Raw genomic sequence first — 8,902 nt, forward strand, 5'->3', positions numbered from 1 at the left:
CCCTGGTTCTTGAAGCCATTAACTCTGAGAAGGAGTGACGTTTAGCAGGGCAAAGCGAGTGTTTATTGCACAATAAAGATATGACTCTGCTTGACCTGTAATGATCCAGAAAAAAGTAAAGATTTTGCAAACATTTTACTATTCTTAGTTTGTCTATCCTGTAGTTGTCATCTCTGACATTTCATTTACCTGCATGAGCTGATTTGGGTTGCACATGTCTTTGGAACTTGTTTCTGCTTCTTAGTTGTGCTTGCTGACATATCACATGCTGTAGAAGTGATAAATGCTACTTTGATCTGCATGTTGCTTAGTGCTACTGTCGCAGATTTCTTCCGTAAGTCTATGTGTTTCTTTTGGTGAATGTTGAGGCAACAACATCACATTACAAAATCCAGATCTGCTTCACAGCTAAGGAACATTCAGTTGCTCCTGCATGGAGATGACCCTGGAAGATGGGAGAAGAAAAATCTTTATCTAAATGTTGCCAGTCCCAGCTCGGTGGGGTTCACAGGGACACCCCGGTAATGTTCATTTGCCTGCGTATTCCATTCATTGCCTAAAGAAGATGGAGAAGAGAGACTGCAAAGGATGCTCTGTAATGTAACCTAGACACTTGCTTTTAAGCTAACCCAAGGAAATGGGGAGTCTGTGTGCACTGTGTGCTGCTTCTGTAGGCAGCCTTCTGATGCCCCTTCTCTAGGCATCTTTAAAAAAACAAACAAAAAAAAAACCAATCCAAAACAACATCCCAAAAAAGGTTTTTTCTGTCATCTGCTAAAAAGTACCATAGAAAGGAATCACAAGGGTGCTTCTGAGGATTCCTGAAGCTTTTCAGTATGGGTCTTTTGTGGGGCTGATTCTGCAGCAGCACTCATGCTCCTTGGGTAATCTTAGGCTTCCTGATGATTCAGCCTTTCTCAGCAATATCAATGCATGTGGGTAAGCATGGAAAGGAGAAATGGATACCAAGGAATGGTAAAGGTTGAATTGCGGCAGCTCATTATGCCAGAGAAAAGAATGCCCTGTACAGTGTGGATTTGTCCTACTTTCTTTCCTCTCTCTCTCCTCCTCTGCAGGGTACTTAATATGCAGAAATTGCATCACTTTGTTAGCTGTAGATCAGCTGAGAGGAAGGAGAGGAAGCATGCTGTTAACTTTCAGTTCTTTTTCCTAGATGCAGATGGCTAGCTGTCTGAATTACACGTAACTGCAGTATGTTTTCCATACATGTTTATTTTCCTGCCTCAGTGTGAAATCAAGCGACTGTGAATGGCTTGGAGAGGAACTGTCAGAGACATGCTGGAGGGTAATCCTCTCTCTGCCTTTCTCTTGGCGCATTATCTAGAGATCAGTCTTGTCCTTTTACTGGGAAGACAATAATCAGCACTTAAGCTTTACTTAGTAAGTGTAGTGAAAGAAAACAAGGGGCCAAGAGCAAAGGAAGGCTCAAAAAACTGAGCGTGGAGTGAGTGGAGATGTGGTCTGCTGAGCCTCAAGCCCTGTGAGCACCTGCATTCCTAATGGAGGCATGGCAGGGAAGCAGCCAGGCCTCATATTTTGCCTGGGACAGTGGCAGTTGCACAGATCATGAGGAACTGCTGCTTTCTACCACCGCACCCAGTGTTTCAGATGCCACAGTAGCTATCAGGAGCTATTACTGCAGGTAGGGTACTGCCACCCCTTCCTCCCTGGTCTCTGGTCAGAGACCAGTAGTAGCTTGGTGGTTGGCTGAGTGCCTTCATCTGTCAGTGGTTGTTTCATCCAAGTCTTTATTTCAGGTAAGGTAAGTTTGGAAGGGGTATTCTTAAGTGCTTTGGTGAAGATAACCTCAAAAACTGTTTGGAATCTGATGTTTAGGTGTGTTTCAAATATCAGAAGTATATCTTCACCATCACAAACCTGTGAATTAAGTCACTTAAAAGTACACAGTAAGTTGTGTTTCTTCCCTGGCCAAGATGTTTGTATCAGCAGAGACTAATCACAAGTGATGGGTCCTTTACCCCAATGTGTTTGTTTCAGTGTTGTGTTCGAGTGTGGGATAAAGCAGACTACTGCTGCACACAGATAGGTATTTTCCACAGGAAAATGCCCATTTTGTGGGATGCAAGAGAGCTGTAACGGTACATGAGAGTTGAAGGCTGAGCATGAATATAGTAACTGACCTAATTTCGTTTTCAAACTAGGTTAATCCCACTGATTTGACAATACTACCAGCTATTTTTAATAAGTAATGAAAATACAGTAAGACCTTAGCTTGAGAAAAAGGAAGGTTTGCAAAACACAGATTAACACTTCCAGCACTGAGGGTCTGCTGCAGCACTCTAGGCAACACTGTATGGCTAAAATCAGGTTGTTGCACAAAGGAGTAAATCAGGGTTTGTGTTATGTGCTATAGATGTACGTGCAATAGCTATGTTGTTAAAAAAATGTTCTTAATTAAAACAGATATCCCTGTTGTATGTACAAACAGACTGGAAGCCAGGTGAAGATCTGCCCTGTAGAGCTGAAAATGGTATTATCTGCTTAATTAGACTGCAATAGGTATTTATGTATCATTGTATTACAATCAAATATTTTGATGTTTCAATAGTAAACTTTATATTCACCAGAAAAATAAAAAAAAGGATGCAGTCATTTCTCAATTTAAAATCCGAAGATAAGTTGAGCATCTCATTTGTTTTACTGTGTCAAGTAGGTTTGCACTTGCTAATGGGCAACTTGGGTGCTGCAAAATGTAAATCAACAGCAAACAATGTAGCAAATGTTCATTAGGGTGCAGCCTTCAGCTTTATTACAAGATGTGAAGTGGTACTTCTTTTTCTTTACAGATACCAATTGGCTCCTGTACTTTACCTGCTGTCTGGAGCAGCTGTTTGAAAAGACAATTTCCCAAAATAATCTTTCTCAAAATTCATTGTGCAAAATTCACAAAATTCATAGTGTGGTTACCGGTTTTTAGAGGGTTATGAATGTATTTACTTAGGCATTTAAAACAGAATAGCTTGTCTTCATAAAATTGAATATTGTAGAGAAAGCAGTCAGTTCTACACTACACTTGCAACATTGAATTACAGTAATAGCTGGGTGGGTATGTTCTGTGTTTTAAAGACTAAATTCTTGCAAATTGGTGAAAGAAAACATGGCTTCACACAAACCACTCATGTTAGAATTTTTACCTTACACAGTGTAACCTAAGAACTAACTTGTTTTCAAATAAAATCTTCAGTGGAAATTTCCAAAAGGCAGAAGGAATCTTTAAAGTGCAGTTTGCTCTAAGAGTGTGAATTGCCTCTTGCGTTTTAACTGCACTATAACAAAATAGTATAAAGACTACATATTTGCAGTTAACTCATCTTTCTCAGGTCTTTGTTCAGGTATATATGAATCAGGGGGCTACTTACAAAGTGTTTTTTGAGTAGTTATTGAGTTTAATGTGACCAACACCCTATGTTAAAAGCCCCACATAAGGCAAAAGCAGTGAGTGAGTAGGTCCCAGACTGATAGCAGTAGATCCTATGCTGGTATTCAGGTCACTTCAGAGTGGTGTGGGGGGGAGCACAGAGCCAGGAGCTGCTGCTGTTTTCTTCCTGGCAAAAGTTTGTAACCTCCAAAAATATAATATGGTAGGCTTAAATTATTTTTTAAACTCTCATCTAATAGCTTAAGAAAATAGGAAGATTTTTTTTTAATACACAGAATAATATAAATCCCTACTTAAGTGCAAGGAGGGAGTTTAGTAGCAAATTTGAGATAAATTAATTCATCTTCATTTAAAATATTGTCAGAAGAAAGACTGATTCCTGCCTTTGCTATACAAGAGCTTCTCCCAAGGGCTTTGAGGGAACTCGAAGTGAATATGTCCTGTTTTCCAATGACTTGGGGTGGGAGTGAAGCAGTTTCTTGTCTCGTAGGTCAAGATATGTTTCTAGATAGCCTGTAAGCAATTTGTCATTCACACTTGCAAGCACGTTAGGGCTTAGGTTTCTTAAAATTGATTTTGGAGGAAAAAAAGTACTGTATCAAAACAGAGGAAAAATACCTAGTTTGGAATGTAAGCTTGAGTCTTGTTTCACTTAACTTTGCATTAAAGAAGGAGAGGGTAAGAAGACTGTAGGGTTCTGCTAGTTGTTTGGAGAACACCTCTGAACCTGCAGTTTCCAGAGTACACTGTCATTAATAGTGAAGCACAAGTACACAGATGCATCAACTCACAATTCAGGTTAAAGTCCTTAAAGGATGGTTACATGAAAAGCAGGAGGCCAGTATGGCCATCACTTCACAGCCAAGAAGAGGATGCACTGAGGAAAGCTTGTAATGGATTGGACAAGAGAGCAGTTTAAACACAAATCTGCATGATAAAAAGCAAAGGGTATTTATTTTGTTATGCTAGTCTTTTCCTTGAGTTTGATTTAGTAGAATTTGAGTAAGCATCCTTACAAAATGTCCACTAAATCTAGGAAATGGCAGAAACCATACACAATGGAAGTACAACATGGCTTTTCAGCTTTCTCTTCCCCGTGTTATTTTTCTGGTGGTTTTCTGTTATTTGATATAGCCTGCAAGTTTCTTGTCTCTTTAACCTACATGTTAGGTACTCGTGCATTTATGGGAGGATACCATAATCTCTTCTCTCTATAAGTACCTCCTGTGTGGCAGGTCACAGCCAGACTGTTGTGGTAGATGGAGTAAAGCAGGCTAAACCCAGCCAAGGTGGCTCCTTCTTGGCTTCTGTGGTCAAGGAAGGCAACAAACCCAAACAATTCTATTCATATGAAGTTGCATTTGTCCTAATAAACCCTTACAGACTTAAAGTGTCTCTGAGAAGTGACTTGGGACACATCTTCACTCCTCTGATTAAAGACACAGGTTTCTCAACTTTGCTGGTCATGTATTCTCTGTTTCTTTTCCAGAGCCTGAGAAGAAGCAGGGATAGTAAGAGAACAGACATTTCTCATCCCTCTAAAATAAACATAGAACAGTAATTAAGAACTCTAGCAGAAGGAGAAGATTTTCAAAAGCAGAGAACAAATGCGCCTACTTGCAGTTAATGGCTGTTCCCATGTTCCAGTGTTTCATAAATTGTAAGTAAAGGGAGAGACAAACTCTGCAACAGTCAGCAAGGGGACAAGTGGTAAACATTAGATCGTACTGGAAAGACCAACAGCACTTAACATGAGCTTAAAATTGCAAGAGAGGGCTTGTGATAAAGAATCAAAGCCATGATTACACATGAGGAACAGCAGCTAGCTGTTGTTGATTAATGGAGAAAGGTGTTCCAAATGAATGCATACATAAGAGTAAAACAAGCTCTGTCAGTTTTCCAAGTATCCAAAGCATTTGGGAAAATATTCTTGTGTTCGTGGACAGCAAAGGCCTGCAGAATATAAAGGAGTTTAAACTAATGCAGAGAACAGCGCAGGACTGAGAGTTGTAGCTAAAGGGTCTCCATCCTGGACTCCACACAGTAGAAGTATTCAACTTCTCTAACAATGTCCTGTAGGGTAGATGCTCAGAGGAGCCAGACACAGAAAATATGACTTTGAAAATTTCCAGAATGCTACTCCCAGACGGAAGTAACAGCATTTGCCTCTTATTCTTGATGCTAGATCTAGAGGTGATGAATGATGTCTGAAGAGAAAAATGTCTGGGCTGCCAGCACACACATGAAAGCAAGGAGACAGCCAGGAGTCATGGAAGGCATTGAAAGGCGTTCAACTATCTTACATACAGGCTACAAAAGCCCACGAGAGATGTCTTGCACATAGTCATGTTTATAACACTAAGGTGCCTGCTCTAGACTCTAAACGTGTCTGGCAGTTAAAATGTATATTGCAAGTAATGCTGGATATATTGAGACTCAACCTTGATGATTGTGCCCCTTGTAGATAGACCCTGGACCTGGGTTGCGAGAATGAGTTCCCACTCTTCTCCCAGATTTTTTTTTAAGTGGCTGTGTGTCCACACCACTATTTCCTATGTGTGTGGCGGTTTGTTTGTATGCCTGTTGTTAAGGAGAGTAAAACACAGGAGGTGCCTTAGAAATATTCAGAGTAATGACAATACCAACTCTTGTTGTGTGTTTGCCCTTTGCTTTTAAGGAAAATGGAAAGCGAGTTACTTTACCTGATATGGGAGACCACTGCAGCAGCAGTTATTTGTATCCATAGTGTTTTAGATAGGCAAGTCTTGGTTTCATTTCACAATTAATAGGAAGTGTCAGTGCTCATAGTCTGTAAAAAACAAAGCTCTTGCACATCTTCAGTGGTCTAGGGTAGAAAGGGATGGAGAGTTCAGGATTAGATCCTTCAGCCCTTGCTGTCCCCTTCGGTGAAGAACTGGGAAAAATGTCTTGCCTGTGTGATAGCTTTAAACTTCCTTATAATCTAGTTCAATAGGGTTGTTAATTTCAACCTTCAAATATACAAAAGCAGCTTTCTTTTAAATTCTAGGAGGAGGGAATTTGCCATAAAGTTTATGATCTCTCTTTGGGAGTTTTTATAAGTGAACATTTAGAAGAGCTGCAGTGTCCAGCGGTGTGGAGCTGATTGTTCCCTCTCAGTGCTGGAAATAATTCTTCCAATATGTTTCAAACTACAAGAGAGATTTGTGGTCTGATTATTTAATAGTTTTTACTAATGGACATTGATTATACATGGCTGATTAGCAACGCTCTGGAAAACTATAGCTGGTTATAAACCATTCTCTGTTCTTAATGAAAATCACAATGATTTATACAAATAAAGGCCAAAGGATTTATTCCCTTCAAATACACAACTCGGACGAGATCAAGGTATTGAGGAAAATCAGCAATTAGCTAAGGTTTCCATAGATACTCCCTTAAACTTGCTTATCTATAATCCTAAACTGCCTAAATCTGGGGTTTCTTTCTTCTGCCTTCTTCAGGATTTGTGCTTTATTTTGTTCTTCAGAGATACTTGAAGACCACATTACTGAAGCTGTGATGTGCATGGTTTACAGCTGTGCAAGCCTAAAAATGTCTAAAAGATGCTCACTCAGCACTCCTGCAGTCAGGTGGGGAAAGGTGGTAAAATTCAGCCATTAATATTAGTTTCTAATACAAAGGTTCAGTTTGAAATAGCAGCTGGCTAGTATCACTTATAGCAGAATGCAGTCAATGCTCATTTACGTCTTTTTAACAGCTTCTTTGCTAATATGTTTCCCAGTGTTTAATAAAGCTGAAAAATGATTTTTTTAATCCTCCGTGTTTTAATTTCTTATGTAGCTCTTGTGATCTCTTGAGCTAAAAGTTAAAGGTTTCCTTCAGTCACATCTGCTTTGCTTTCTTGGAGGCTGTCATGCGATACTCGTATTGATTGCAGAGGAGGGGGAAAAGTTGTAATTATGTCTAGGTGCATTTGGTTACATCCCTTTTTTCTTTCTGGAACAGATCTTGATTCAGTACTGAATTAAGCTATAAATGTTATTGAATATAGTACAAGCTAAAGCTTAAATAAAATGGTATGTAGAAATAAGGCACAACTGGCATTTGTGGGAAGCAGTGGTATGCAGCTTTTGAAAACAAGACAACCCTTCTAGTTTTCAATAATTTGGCTTCAGATAGTGTTTTAGAGGATTTAGTTTTTCTTTCTTATCATTATATTTATCATTCAGGATATTTCCTCTGTGTAGATATTTGTTTCAGCTGGTGTTGTTTTTAAAAATCTGGTTGATGTCTCCTTAAGCTCCCTTTTTGTTGTTGTTAATTACCAGTCATAAGAAAACAGGCAACATCAAAGCTGTCTGTTCACTATCCACTTAAAACTGTGAATGTGTAAATGTACAGCAGGTTTATACTAATTTCATATTCTTCTTTAAAGCATGAAAGCTCAATTATTTCCTTTCAAAGATGGTTTTAAAACAACGACATTTTCCGTCGTTGGCTTTTGTATTGAATATGCAGCTGGGAACTAGCTTAGCACATGGCAAATTAAATTGGAAAAGTGAAGGATCTTTTATTGTTGTACCTGCAAAGCCACGAGAATAGATACACGTACCACAACAACACGTAGCTACTACCACTAGGTAGAGCAGTGTTAGAGGCTGTGTCCTCTTCAGTGCTTAGGGAGGCTAACTTTTTGGAGAAAATTAAATTGGGAGTCAGTGAACAGAAGGAAGGCAGATCCCTCTCCACATGCAATGTCTACATGCACTTTTAGGAAACTTTTCAACCCTCACTTGTTCCGATCAAGTGAGCAGTTGCTGTGTTTTGCATAGTGTAGTGTTCCTCTGACGCTGGACAGCCGTGCTTGCAGCAGGGTTTGGTTTTGAGGCTGTATCACTTCATTTGACTTAAAGATCAGGAGAACAGGTTTGGAATGCATGACCGTTTGTTGTCATAGTAGTTAACGCTCCTGCCTCTCCCTAATCCTCCTCTGTATAGGAGAGAACACTTATTAGGATACAGTAAAAACCGCAGCTGCAGCAATGCTACTGGTAACACTTCCTTTTTGTTGAAAAGGAAGGAAGAACTCCTTGCATTGAGTTTTGTGAGAGGGAGGGATGGGGAATCTAATTTAGATATTTGAAACAGTGAATGCCTTGTAATTTCTAAGGAGAGTCATTTGATGTTATAATTTTAAACCTCTGTGCTAACAGAAAGCTTGATGAGATAATGACTTGCTACAATAACCTTTTGGAATCAAAATCAGGACTTTAATTATAGCTTGGCTCACATCTGAACGACTGTACTGCCTTCTAGACTCTTGACAAGCTTTGTCTGTGTTACCAGTCAGCTCTCAGGTTTGGCACTGTGTTAGATCAAGAGGCATTTGAATAATACCAGAAACTAGAGAAGAGGATGAAGAGACATAAGCAAGACTGTGTGGCAAGTCCCTACTCTGTTTTACTGCAATGGTTTTGTTTTCTTTTTATCACCTCTTTT

General features: G+C 39.5%; 1 protein-coding gene across 2 annotated transcripts in view; it reads left to right on the plus strand.

The window, feature by feature from the left end:
- The window catches only part of BICD2 (BICD cargo adaptor 2), a 98,204-nt gene that overhangs the window by 81,934 nt on the left and 7,368 nt on the right, over positions 1-8,902 (plus strand). The window lies entirely within an intron of this gene.

This window comes from Strigops habroptila, chromosome 11 (genome assembly GCF_004027225.2).
Source record: "Strigops habroptila isolate Jane chromosome 11, bStrHab1.2.pri, whole genome shotgun sequence".
NCBI lineage: Eukaryota > Metazoa > Chordata > Aves > Psittaciformes > Psittacidae > Strigops > Strigops habroptila.